Consider the following 15,323-nt stretch of genomic DNA (forward strand, 5'->3'; position numbering starts at 1 on the left):
AATGAAAGAGATGGACTAATCCTCCAACTTGCTGATGCTTCAAGAGAGGTGGTCAGTGCACAAGAAGCCAAGGAAAGAATTAATGAAGAATTGGAAGCTGCAAAGGACGAGCTCATTGAGCTTCAAGAAAGGATAGAACAATCCTAAGGCTTAGATCCACACCAAGAGCTAGCAGAGCAGGAGTAGATCCAAAGGGAGCAATAATCCACTGTCTGGAAGATCAAATCCGGAGTTTTCAAAGAGAATTGCGGCTAGAGCAAGTGCAAAGATTGCACATTGCGGAGGGCTCATTGGCTGCCGAAGAACGATTGACATCAGAGACCCAAGCACTGAAAGCGGAGAGTGAGGCCCTCCGAAAGCAGCTCCAAGATCTGCAAGACAAAGTGATAAAAGATATAGAGGATCATCAAGAAGAAATAGGCGGGGCAGCTGTGGAGCTTCCAGAGACTAGGGAAGCCACAACAAGTGAAGATCCAGCCCCAGCACAAGACAAGACCGCAACATCCAGGCTTACAAAGATGAAGAAAAAAGATTGCACTAGCAGATAGAGAAGTCAATAGAGGAGAGTGCAAAGGCGGCCATGGAGTGGGAAAAAAGACTCCTGTTCTCCATTGGACTCGAAGGGGTGGATACTAAGGTGCTGCAAGAACAATGGATACAACCTACATTGCCCCTTCCTCTACTAAAGTTTGAAGTGCTGAAGACAAAGAAAAGGATAGAAGAAGAGCAATATGTCACGCTATACGAAGGAGACATCACAAAAGAGGAGGAATCAAAGAAGATAGTAGACTCCCAGCCGAGATGGAGGAAGGGTGGTTGACAAAGTATCCAACCTACCTAATCTATTTGGTGGAGGCACCCAAGGAAGTTAGAGAAGATGCGACATTCTGTCCAGTGTCACGAGTAAGGAGTTGGCAAGAACATGCCAGAATCATAGCAAAGAAGCCGAATTGGCTTAATTACCCCAGGATGCCAGGACCAAAGGCGGGAGAGGGAATAAGTAAGGCCTACATGGTGAAAACCCTAACAGGCACCATTCAGCTCCTTACTGGCTCTCCTGATCTTTCGTGTCAAATGCTCAAAAAGATTTGCAAAACATTACTGGCTTGCATTGAGGTGTTCGCGCCGGATAAAGCTACCAGCTCAACATTGTTGTCAACGGCAAACACAGTCACAGATATGATGTATGATTTAGCCTTACAGCCATCTCCAAAAGTATTACACCTCTTTTATCAGAGAATCATGTTTATGCCGAGTTTCCAAAGGCAGGCCTTTGAGGAGGCATTTTATACTAGTTTCTTTACTCATGAAAGTAAGATATTTGATCGTACACTGACTATTGGAAAACTGAGATACGAGTCACATATTCAGATGTTGAAATCGACGGGACTCCACTAAAGACAAAGAAAAGATGCCATGTCAGGGATGACATGGACGCGGAAGGGGGGAGTGTTGAGCAGAGGACTACACCTAGAAATTTTTACTCACACTCATATTTTTGTAAACACTTATTGTAATGAATGTCTTTCTGACATTTCATTTTTTATGGAGCCGATTCATTGTAATTAGCAGGACTCAATTGAGTTTCCAGCTTGTATTCCCCAAGTAGTTTCACCTACTTATGTAATTAGATTAGAGATGTGTTCACACTTCCAAGGCTGAAGTATAAGAGCCAATTATTGTAAACCTAAGGACAAGTTTTTTGAATGATGAATCAAGATAAGTTTTGAAGCGCCGTAACTGTGTCTGAGAGAGAGAGAGAGAGAGAGAGAGAGAGAGAGAGAGAGAGAGAGAGAGAGAGAGAGTCTTATCCTCTTTCCACGCGAGCTACGGAGCCGCCATTGGAGAAGCGACACCGCCATTGTGTTAGAAACGGCGAGAGCTATGCACCAATACCAAGCGTGTGCGCATTCAGCTTCTATGAGAGGTGAGCTCCCACGAGCTTCTATGTGATTTTTCTCCCTATCTGTGTGTCGGAATTGAGCGTGCCATATATCGATAGAACCGCAGTGAGTAGAGCTACACATTAGTATCATCGGAGTTAAATTTCGGTCACCTGAATTTTTTGGCTTGTCTTTATATACGTTTACCGCACGGAGTGGTTATAGGTTGAGATTATATTGTAGATTCATAGGGTACTGTCCTTATGTGGTGTATAGACTCTCCTTTGAGTTTGGGGCTGATTCGATGACTTTTGATCATGTTTCGGATAGCATTTTCTCGTAGGACGGATTTCAGTCATTTGCATTTTTAGACCTTCGATTTGATCTCCTTGGTAGTGATTGTCTCTAGAAGGTCGAGTAGGTGATTGACACCCATCTATTTGTTTCCATGCACCTGCGGGTCAAGCTCTGTCCTCGTCTGACATTCTTGTTTGTCGGTTGAGTTTTCGCTATCATAGCCACCGCTAGCGGCGTAACCGCCCAACACAAAGTGTTTGCCAGATATTGTTTTGGTTACTGCCCGGGCTATACAGGTGGTCAGGCAGCGTATTACTACCCTTACACAGCAATGGCACTAGCTCTTGGTAGACAAAACCTAGATGAACTTTTAGAGTATGGCAAACAGTGACAAAAAACAAAATTGAACCTTAAAAATCTTGATACACTTCAAGTAGCAATTGTATAAGATCATGTATTACAAAGATATAGAAATTTTGTACAATGTCATCCACTCAAAGGATCCTTCTCCACTTGTGGTTCACATACACCATTGTCTCTCTCCACCTTCGTTGACCTTCACGAGCACCAGAGTTGTTGTATGCCATTGATCTTTTATTTATTTTTTGTTGTAAATGTTTGATGGCTTGTGCTGTTGTTGAAGAGGCCAAGAATTCTTTTACCTGCATTCGATGAATGATTCTATGATAGAACCATTCAAATAGTTCTCTCAAACTGTTAGCCTTGATTCGAGAGCCACCATGTTGTGTGTGCCTGAAATATGCATTTCTGGGCATGTAATGAGACTTTTCCATCCCTTGGGTATTCCATATTGCTGGGTTCCCATACTTTTGTATAAAATATGGTAAATGATTGAAAATGATGTGCTGGATATGAAAACAGATTACTTAGAATGTTTTACACTCACATAGTTACACATAAAAGAGAATCAAATACACAATAATACCATGTAGTGAGTAATCTGGGTGTCTGTCCATGCTGTCTTGAATGATTTCTTGAGAAGGTTGAGATTCTCCTTGAACTTGTTCATATCACCTTGTGACCAGTCATCTTTGTCGCACATCAAAAATAGCATGTCTATTGATCGCAAAACCTCAGCCTTCGCGTTACGAGTAGTTGGTTCTTGATCTTTGACTGCAATATGTAGCTTTTTCCATCTTTGATACTCTACCTTGCTAACATAAGATGTGTTATATATTTTTCCATGTTTTGTTAGCTTCGGATCTCGTATTCCTTGGGGTTTAGATAAAAACCTCCGTACCTTCACCCCACCGATGGATGGTTTGCATGGGACATCCTTTTTAGCAGTTGATCTCTTTTCATCCCGCTGGATTTTCACATTGCCACCATGAAGCCCCATATCTGACAATACCAATTCTAAGCATTGCAGGGCCACCTGTCGCTCTTCTCAGTTCTTGATTCCCCAAGCAAACCCAATATATAAGTAGACCAATTTCTCCACAATTCTACAAAGGGCATGCATTGTACAGATGTGGACATTCACAAGTGGTGTTGTCAAACCGATCGAAAATCAGGGTCCTCAATGTGACGTGTTGGATCTTTTCTCCACCACTTTGGGTCCATGACCTTTGCAGAATACATGCAGAACAAACACGACGACTTTTCCATTGCACCCATTCCACATTTATACATGCACTTTAATGTTTTGAGGTCACCTGCAAGATGCCACTGAACTTGAAAGTCTCCCCTTCCATCTAGACGTAGTACCTCTCCCTGGTTAGTCTGTCGATCAATCACCTCCGGAACATTAGTTTGATGGAACACCCAATATAGAATCTGAGAATCTTGCTTACCTCAAAAGCACCAAGCCACCATATGTTAGATTTTGATTGAACACTAAAATACAAAGGATCATCATTAGGACACTTTGAGAGGGCTCTATTCATTAAAGCAATAGTAACACGCTCTAGCCTTTTGTCTTTAACAAGATCACACTCATCCAGTTTCAACACAAAATGTAATACCCCTCGTGACTCTTCAAATGTGATGTTGTAAAACTCCACCATTCTCTTCTGCAACATCTGTAGGTCCATAAAAATATTATTGAACTCATCATATGCCATGTTTGCTCCATGGCCACTGTAAGTTGCTTTAATATGAAACGGTTGTCCAAGATATTCTCCATGTGCGTCGTTAAGCTGAAGCCTCTCTTTCCAAACACTTGAGGCTGATGGTAAAATTTTGGATTTTATTCCCTTCTTAACAAAGATGGATGAGATAGATTTTTGTATAGCCGAATATCCTCTTTTGCTTACACCAAGTGAATCAAGTGTGCCTTGTATCTCTTTTGCAGGCACTTAGTTCTCTGAAATAAAGCGGTCCACTACATTTCGTTGTAGGACCTTAAACTTGTTGCAAGGCTTCTACTTATAAGTGGCTTCAATCTCTTTCCTATATTGGCTTTGGGGTCAATGTTTTCCTTGTCAAGATAGATCGAATTTCTACATGAAGACAATGCATAAGTAAATAACAAAAATTTTACTTAACTAAGACTATTTAGTCAACCAAGAAGCATCACCTTAATGCTCGGATTCTTTTCTTGAGACCTCCGGATGCAACCTGCAATGTTTCAAAATTGCGCAATTTCTTCTTTCGGATACGACCACCCAAGATGGTGTCCTTCATTTGACAACTTCATACCTTTCCTTTCAGTTCATGTACCTCTGTTTTTTGTTGCAAAATGGTAACCTGATCTGTAGAATTCAAATGTGAAAGACAAACAATCTCACATTGTTGAGCTTGGAGAATTCCCTTATAAGTTTCAGCTTGCCTTGTAAGAGATTTACAATAACCTAGAAGGCCGTTTTCTCCATCACCAGCAAAGGTCAATAAGCTTGTAGGATTGACAAATGGTGGAGACACATTAGTCATTGGATTCTTAGGATAGAGAGAGCCTCTCGTCTAGATATCTATGTGTTTAGCTCCTTGAGCTCTGAGTGTGTCTATGGATGCGGGAGGTATATGTGTATTGGCTTTACTCTGCTTAATCAATGGTTGGTACTCGTTGTCCAAATCAATGTGAATGTGATATTTGGATTGTTTTTGTGTAACATTTGTGCCATTTGAGGAGTGTGTCATTAGCCAAAGGTTCAGGTTTAATGAAAAGTGAATAGGCGACTGCGGCTTCGTCCCTCCATGTTAGCCTCATTCCCTCCATGTTGACGAGGTTCATTCAATGCAACTGAGAAGAAGATTATCCCTCAATCATTACGAACGAATGTTCAAAAGGGTAAAGAATCTACTTAAAGTACACTTTTTGAACTTATACCATGACAGACCCGCCTCTATTATTCGCCATATTTTCTAGAGAGAGAGAGTGCGAAAATTACATTTTCTTAGAAGGCCCTCCAAATGACCTCCAAAATTTCCTAATGTGTCCATCACAATATTTCTTGAAATCAGGGACCTTTGTGAGCATATATGGAGCTGGAGATGAAGATGAGCTATTTCTTAGTGTATCCATCAAATGAGGCAAAGTATAATTATAGGTTTGTGTAACTCTCAACTTCTCAAAAAACTTACTGAACATTGCATATATGTCATCATGTGTATGCCCAACCATTAAAAATCCTGGTTGAATGGTTTTGAAAACTCCCCTTGCAACAAGCATGGACAAATAGGCAAATATGTATCGATTTTTACTCTCCCTTGCACAATCATCTAATTGTAGTAACAAGTTCTCCGGTAGCTTGCAAAATGATGACCCCAATTCCTCTTCTATAGTTTCTAATGTCTGCAAAATGGGTTCTTTTTCGTCACTTTGGTTGTCGTAGTTCAAAGCATCCCTTAATTTCAAAGCATTTAGTAGTGAGATAGAGCTCCTTGGTAGTCCGTTGGTTACTAGATCACCAAGAGGATGCTTATCTATCCTCTCTAGGTTATGTAAGCAATTAGCAATTGAGCCAACTGTAAGATTTGGATTAGCTAGCCACAAATCATTCAAGACAAAGTGACCGTAATGACCTTCTCCATGTCCATGAGTGATCATACCTATCAATGCCACTTGCAAATTGTATCCGGAGTCCACACCCTTAGGAAGAACGCATAGTCTAAGAATTGAAATCTTCTTTTGATCCATCTTATCATGAATTATGCATACATACTTTTGTGGTTGAGTTTCCGAATATGTGCACCATGCATAATATAGGCTCCTGCAACTCTTTTGTTGTGCCAAGTGAACTTCTCTCTCTCTCAAGAGAAGAGATCTCTCATTTAGAGAAGGGTTAGCTTCTAGCCTTGCCTTGATTGAACTGCAAACATTGCACTTAGAGAAATCACTTGTCTTTGTTAAAGTGACATGTGGATACTCTTTGTTCCACATCCTACCAAAAGAAGATTGAGATAACTTCTTCTCATAACCCATTTGGTCAAGTGTCGTGCTGATTTTTCTTAATATGTCAACCTGTTTGTACATTGATGGAATCACTAATTGAGTGTCTCTTGAGCCATCTAGTAGTGTTCTACTTCTGTGTGGAATCTTCTCAGAGTTGTTAGCCACAACTCATTTAGCAATGCTCTTGCTAAATTAGTATGTTGAAGTCCCTGTCTCAATGTGCATGTGTTACCATGCACATAATGGTGCACACCATTTTCAAATTTTTCCTTGTAGCAGTAAAATGATTTCTTTAGTATTCCATGTAGCTCATACCATGCTCTACAACAAACAATAGATTCATTTATCTTGAATTGGTATCGCATCTTTTCATCTTTCAGATAGCATATGGATATGAAATCATAAACATAATTAGTGCGTGCTTTTTGAGACTCTCCCCAAAATTCTTGCTCTAACCTTGTCACCATAGCCCCATGTGCAAATTGACAGCATTTTTGTCCACAACAATCAATACATGAAACTCTTTGAATTGACTCAGTTGCAAAATAAAAAGAAAAATCTGGCGCTGCTCTTGTTTTCAGAGATTTTTTGATAAAAGTGTAGCGCCGCTTCCTTAATTAATGGTGCAGCAACGGTATTCCCATCACCATATTTTCTAGATTTATCATCATTGGATACATCAGATTCTGTACATCTAGCATGCATCCCATTAATAGGAACAAAGCGTTGTAATGGCATCCCATCCAACATGGTTGTCTGCTTGATGGGCCACTTTACCAAAGTGATGCTAGCTACATCAGGCATGTTCTCACTAATTTCATTCTCCCTTTCAATACCCACACCCACAAAATCTTCACCAAGTACATGGAAGTTAACATGATCATTTGGGAATACATATAAGATGGTCCCTTCATGTACAATAGTGTCATCCTTTAAAAATAACCTTTGATTTCTCCAAGATTCTCGTATCAATGTTTCAAACTCTGGGCTTGTTATAGGTATTGCATTTATAAGTAGAGGATCAGGTTGATCCCCTTGTTCATCACCACTGTAGCTTTCATTTGTGTCAATTGGGTTGTCATTTATCATGGAAGACTGCAAAAGAAGCTTGGGCTATCTAACGACACTCCATAATGAGATTTGGAGAGATGTAGTATCCATTGTAGGAAAAGGGAGCACCACATCCTTAAAACATTCCTCCACTTGTATAGATACATTTCCTTGCCCTATCTTTGCACCACCACATGTGGAATCTCGATTTGTTCTACATTTTTCAGCCATTTTTTTGTGTGTTTTTTTTGAAATGGCTGAAATATGAAATATTGAGCTAGAATTTTGGTGGATGTATAATGTTGGGGTTTTTCTTGGTGTTACTGGTTGGGCAAGTGGTGGACCTTATTTGGCTATAGATGCAAAAAATGTGATTCAACAAGGGTGGATTTGAATTTAGCCAAGACAAAGACATCCTTTTAATTGAACTTACTTTCAAATTTGAATCTGGATAGGAAAATTTCAATTTAAGCGAGAAGGTGAAGTTGATTTAGGTGGGATTGATTAAATTTGCGCGGCTTGATTTGAATTTAGGCGGGATCATTTAAATTTGGGCGGTTTAACTCAAATTTGGATGAGATTATTTAAATTTAGGTAGTTTCATTTAAAACGAGCTAGCTTGGACAAGTGGTGGCCCTTAAAACAAAAAACAATGGATAATAGGTTGGATAAGTGGTGGACCTCTTCCCCAAATCGTCCATAGGGGTAAATATGGTAGTTACACTCCATTCACACATTGATCTTCAAAAAATAGAGATAGCTTCTTTCAATCGAGCTAGCTTGGACAAGTGGTGGACCTTCACACCAACTAGGCCTAAAACCTTTATAACACAAGTGATAGTAGGTTGGACAAGTGGTGGACCTTCAAACCACCTTGGGATAAAACCTCCATAACACAATGGATAATAGGTTGGACAAGTGTTGGAACTCTACCCAAAACCATCCATGCTATCACAGTAGAGATCGGACTATTCAATAGAGCTACCTTGGACAAGTGGTGGACCTTAAAACCACCTTGGGCTTAAACCTCCATAACACAATGGTTATTAGGTTGGACAAGTGGTGGACCTCTATCCCAAACCATCCATGGTAGTAAACATAGTAGCTACACTCCATTCACACATTGACCTTCAAAAAATAGCAAAAGGACTATTTAATAGAGCTAGCTTGGACAGGTGGTGGACCTTCAAACCACCTTGGGATAAGTCCTACATAACACAATGGATAGTAGGTTGGACAAGTGTTGGACCTCTACCGGAAACCATCCATACTAGCATAGTAGAGATAGGACTATTCAATAGAGCTAGGTTGGACATGTGCTGGACCTTCAAATAATCTTGGGATAAAACCTCCATAACACAATGATTACTAGGTTGTACAAGTGGTGGACCTCTACGCCAAACCATACATAGTCGTAAACATAGTAGCTACACTTCATTCACACGTTGACCTTCAAACAATAGAGATAGCTTCTTTCAGTAGAGCAAGCTTGGCTAGATTGTGGACATTCAAACAACCTTGGGATAAAACCTCTATAACACAATGGTAAGTAGGTTATACAAGTGGTGAACCTCTACCAAAAACCATCCATGGTATTAAACATAGTAGCTACACTCCATGCACAAATTGACCTTCAAACAATAGAGATAGATTTTTCCAGTAGATCTAGCTTTGACAGGTGGTGGACCTTCAAACCACCTTGTTCTAAACCCTCGATAACACAATGGATAGTGGGTTGGACCGGTGTTGGACCTCTACCCCAAACCATCCACGCTATCAGAGTAGACATAGGACTATTCAATATAGATAGCTTGGATAGGTGGTGGACCTTCAAACCACCTTGGGATAAAACCTCCATAACACAATGGTTGGTAGGTTGGACAATTGATGGACCTATGCCCCAAACCATCCATGGTAGTAAACATAGTAGCTACACTCCATGCACACATGGATCTTCAAACAATAGAGGTAGCTTGTTTAAAAAGAGCTAGCTTGTAGAGGTGGTGGACCTTCAAACAACTTTGGAATAAACCTGCATAACACAATGGTTAGTAGGTTAGACAAGTGGTGAACCTCTGCCCCAAACCATCCCTGGTGGTAGACATAGTAGACACTCCATTCACACATTGACCTTCAAAAAATAGAGATAGTTACTTTTAATAGAGCTAGCTTGGACATGAGCTTCAAACAGTAGAGACAGCTTCTTTCAATACATCTAGCTTATACAAGTGGTGGACCTATAAACCACATTGGGATAAAACCTTTATAACACAAGAAATAGTAAATTGGACAAGTGATTGACCTCTACCGAAAACCATCCACACTATTAGATTAGAGATAGGATTATTCAATAGAGCTATCTTGGACAGGTAGTGGACCTTCAAACCACCTTGGAGTAAACCTCCATAACACAATGGTTAGTAGGTTGGACAAGTGATGGACCTCTTTCTCAAACCCTCCATTATAGTAAACACAGTAGCTACACTCCATGGACACAATGATCTTCAAACAAGAGAGAAAGCTTCTTTCAATAGATCAAACTTGGACATTTGGTGAACCTTCAAACCACCTTGGGCTAAAACCTCAATAACACATTGGATACTAGGTTGGAAAAGTGTTGGACATCTACCCCAACCCATCAACATGATCAGACGAGAGCCTAGATATAGGACTATTCAACAGAGCTAGCTTGGACAGGTGGTGGACCTTCAAACCACCTTGGGCTAAAACCTCTGTAAGAAAATGGTTAGAAGGTTGGACAAGTTGTGGACCTCTGTCCCAAACCATCCATGGTAGTAAACATAGTAGTTACACTCCATTCACAGATTGACCTTCAAACCACCTAGGGCTAAAACCTCCATAACACAATGGATAGTAAGTTGGACTAATGGTGGACCTCTACTCCAAGCCATACATGGTAATAAAGGTATCTAAACTTCATTCACACATTGACCTTCAAAAAGTATAGATAGCTTCTTTAAATAGAGATAGCTTGGCTAGATGGTGGACCTTCATACAACCTTGGTCTAAAACCTCTCTAACACAATGCTAAGTAGGTTGGAAAAGTGGTGAACCATACATGGTAGTAAACATAGTATCTACACTCCAGTCACACATTGACCTACAAACAATAGAGATAGATGCTTTTAATAGATCTAGCTTGGACATGACTTTCAAGCAATAGAGATAACTTCTTTCAATACATCTAGCTTGGACAGGTGGTGGACCATCAAACCACCTTGGGCTAAAACCTTTATAACATAAGAAATAGTAAATTGGACAAGTGATTGACCTCTACCCAGAACCATCCATGCTATTAGAGTAGAGATAGGATTATTCAATAGATCTAACTTTGACAGGTGGTGAACCTTCAAACCACCTTGGGCTAAAACCTCCATAACACAATGGTTAATAGGTGGGACAAGTGATGGACCTCTGCCCCAAACCCTCCATGGTAGTAAACATAGTAGTTACTCTCCATGCACACATTGATCTTCAAGTAAAAGAGATAGCTTCTTTCAATAGACGAAACTTAAACAGGTGGTGAACCTTCAAACCACCTTGGGTAAAAACCTCAATAACACAATGGATAGTAGGTTGGCAAAGTGCTAGACCTCTACCCTAAACTATCGACATGAATAGACTAGAGATATTATTATTCAATACTGCTAGCTTGGATAGATGTTGTACCTCTACCCCAAACCATCAACATGATTAGACTATATATAGGACTATTCAATAGCACTAGCTTGAACAGGTGGTGGACCTTCAAACCACCTTGAGCTAAAACCTCCATAAAAAAATGGTTAGTAGATTGGACAAGTTGTGGACCTCTGTCCCAAACCATCCATGGTAGTAAACATAGTAGTTACCCTCCATTCACAGATTGACCTTCAAACCACCTAGGGCTAAAACCTCCATAACAAAATGAATAGTAGGTTGGAGAAGTGGTGGACCTCTACCCCAAACCATCTATGGTAGTACACATAGTAGATACACTCCATTCACACATTGATCTTCAAACAATAGAGATAGATTCTTTCAATAGGGCTAGTTTGGGCAGGTGGTGGACCTTCAAACCACCTTGGGCTAAAAACTTTACAACACAAGGGATAGTAGGTTGGACAAGTGGTGAATCTCTACCCCAAACTAGCCATGGTACTAAACATAGTAGCTACACTCCATTCACGCATTGATATTGATATTCAAACAATAGAGATAGGAATATTGAATATTGCTAGCTTGGACAAGTGGGGGACCTTCAAACCACCTTGGCCTAAACCCACTATAACACAAGGGATAGTAGGTTGGACAAGTGGTGGACCTATGTACCAACCATCCATGGTAAAGGAGATAGTATTTACACTCCATTCACACATTGACCTTGAAATAATAGATATAGCTTGAACAAGTGGGCCACCTTCACACCACCCTCGGCTAAAACCTCCATAACACAATTGATAGTAGGTTGGACAAGTGGTGGACCATTGCCCCATACTATCCATGGTACTAAACATAGTAGTTAGACTCCATTCACACATTGACCTTTAATAATAGAGATATCTTATTTCAATAGATCTAGCTTGACAGCACCTTGTGCTAAAGCCTCCATGAAACAATCGATATTAGGTTGGAAAAATGGCGGACCTCGTCCCCAAACCATCCATGGTTACTAAACAAAGTAGCTACACTCCATTCACACATTGACCTTGAAACAATAGAGATAACTTATTTCAATGGAGCTAGCTTGAACAAATGGTGGACCTTCAAACAACCTTGCGCTAAAACCTCCATAACACAATGGATAGTAGGTTGGACAAGTGGTGGACCTCTACCCCAAACCATCCATGAGATGAGACTAGAGATAGGACTATTCAATAGAGCTAGCTTGTATAGGTGGTGAACCTTCAAACAACCTTGGGCTAAAACCTCCATAACACAATAGATAGTAGGTTGGACAAGTGGTGGACCTTTGCCCCAAACGATTCATGGTAGTAAAAAAAGTAACTACACTCCACTCACACATTAACCATCAAACAATAGAGATATCTTCTTTCAAAGAAGCTAACTTGCACAGGTGGTGGACCTTCAAATAATCATGGGATAAAACCTCCGTATCACAATGGATAGTAGGTTGGACAAGTGGTGGACCTTTGTCCCAAACCATCTGTGGTAGTAAACAAAGTAGATACACACCATTCACATAGTGAGTTTGAAACAATAGAGACAACTTTGTTCAGTAAATCTAGCTTGGATAGGTGGTCGATCTTCAAACCAACCTAGGCTAAAACCTATAGAACACAATGGAAAGTAGGACAAGTGGTGGACCTTTGCCCCAAACCATACATGTTAGTAGTCATAGTAGCTACACTCCATTCCCAAATTGACCTTCAAACAATAGAGATAGATTTTTTCAATAGAGCTGGTTTAGACAGGTGGTGGACCTTCAAACCACCTTGGACTTAAATCTCCATAACACAATGGATAGTAGGTTGGACAAGTGGTGGATCTCTACCCCAGACCATCCATGGTAGTAAACATAGTAGCTACACTCCATTCACACATTGACCTTCAAACAATAGAGATAGATTCTTTCAATAGATCTAGCTTGGATATGTGGTGGACCTTTAAACCACCTTGAGCTAATACCTCCATAAAACAATGGATAGTATGTTGGACAAGTGTTGTACCTCTAACCAAAACCATCCACGCTATCAAAGAACATATATGACTATTCAATAGAGCGATCTTGGACAAGTGGTTGACCTTCAAACCACATAGGGCTAAAACCTGCATAATACAATGGCTAGTAGGGTGGAGAGGTGATGGTCCATTACCCAAACCATCCATGGTACTAAAAATAGTAGTTAAACTGCATTCACACATTGACCTTCAAACAATAGAGATAGCTTCTTTCAAAGAAGCTAGCTTGGACAGGTGGTGCAACTTCAAACAACCTTGGGCTAAAACCTGCATAACACAATGGTTAATAGGTTGGACAAGTGGTTTACCTCTACCCAAAACCATCCCTGGTAGTAAAGATCTTAGACACTCCATTCACACATTGACCTTCAAACAATAGAGATAGATGCTTTCAATAGATCTAGCTTGGACATGACCTTCAAACAATAGAGATAGCTTCTTTCAATACATCTAGCTTGGACAGGTGGTGGACCTTCAAACCACCTTGGGCTAAGACCTTTATAACACAAGAAATAGTAAATTGGACAAGTGATTGACCTCTACCCATAACCATCCACGCTATTAGAGTAGCGATAGGATTATTCAATAGAGCTATCTTTGACAGGTGGTGGACCTAACCACCAACTTGGGATAAAACCTCTATAACACAATGGTTAGTAGGTTGGACAAGAGGTGGACCTCTACGCCAAACCATACATGGTAGTAAACATAGTAGCTACACTTCATGCACACATTGAACTTCAAAAAATAGAGATAGCTTCTTTCTATAGAGCTAGCTTGGCTAGATGATAGACCTTCAAACAACCTTGGACTAAAATCTCCGTAACATGATGGTAAGTAGGTTGGACAAGTGGTGAACCTCTACCCCAACCCATCCATAGTATTAAACATAGTAGCTACACTCCATGGACAAATTGACCTTCAAACAATAAAGATAGATTATTTTAGTATATCTAGCTCTGAGAGGTGGTGGACCTTCAAACCACCTTGTTCTAAACCCTCGATAAAACAATGGATAATGGGTTGCACCAGTGTTGGACCTCTACCCCTAACCATCCACGCTATCAGAGTAGAGATATGACTATTCAATATAGATAGCTTGGATAGGTGTTGGACCTTCAAACCACCTTGGGCTAAAACTTCCATAACACAATGGTTAGTAGGTTGGACAAGTGATGGACCTATGTACCAAACCATCCACGGTAGTAAACATAGTAGCTATACTCCATGAACACATTGATATTCAAACAATAGAGATAGCTTCTTTAAAAAGAGCTAGCTTGTACAAGTGGTGAATTTTCAAACAACCTTGGGCTAAAACCTGCATAACACAATGATTAGTAGGCTGGACAAGTGGTGGACCTCTGCCCCAAACAATCCCTGGTAGTAAACATAGTAGACACTCCATTCACACATTGACCTTCAAACAATAGAGATAGCTACTTTCAATATAGCTAGCTTGGACATGACCTTCAAACAATAGAGATAGATTCTTCCAATATATCTAGCTTGAACATGTGGTGGACCTTCAAACCACCTTGGGCTAGAACCTTTATAACACAAGAAATAGTAAATTGGACAAGTGATTGAGCTCTAACCAGAACCATCCACGCTATTAAAGTAGAGATAGGATTATTCAATAGATCTAGCTTTCACAGGTGGTGAACCTTCAAACCACTTTGGGCTAAAACCTCCATAACACAATGGTTCGTAGGTGGGACAAGTGATGGACCTCTGTCCCAAACCCTCCATGTTAGTAAACACAGTAGCTACACTCCATGCACACATTGATCTTCAAACAAAAGAGATAGCTTCTTTGAATAGATCCAACTTAGATAGGTGGTGAATCTTTAAACCACCTTGGGTTAAAACCTCAATAACACAACGGATAGTAGGTTCGAAAAGTGTTGGACCTCTACCCCAAAACATCAACATGATCAGAGTAGAGATAGGACTACTCAATAGTGATATCTTGCAGAAGTGTTGGACCTCTATCCCAAACCATCAACATAATCAGACTAGAGATAGGAGTATTA

General features: G+C 40.3%; 1 pseudogene; it reads left to right on the forward strand.

The window, feature by feature from the left end:
* The first annotated feature begins 801 nt into the window (after positions 1-801).
* Positions 802-15,323, forward strand: part of LOC147428970 (uncharacterized) — a 38,252-nt pseudogene continuing 23,730 nt past the window's right edge.

This window comes from Adiantum capillus-veneris, chromosome 22, assembly GCF_014529385.1.
Source record: "Adiantum capillus-veneris isolate H3 chromosome 22, ASM1452938v2, whole genome shotgun sequence".
Classification (NCBI taxonomy): domain Eukaryota; kingdom Viridiplantae; phylum Streptophyta; class Polypodiopsida; order Polypodiales; family Pteridaceae; genus Adiantum; species Adiantum capillus-veneris.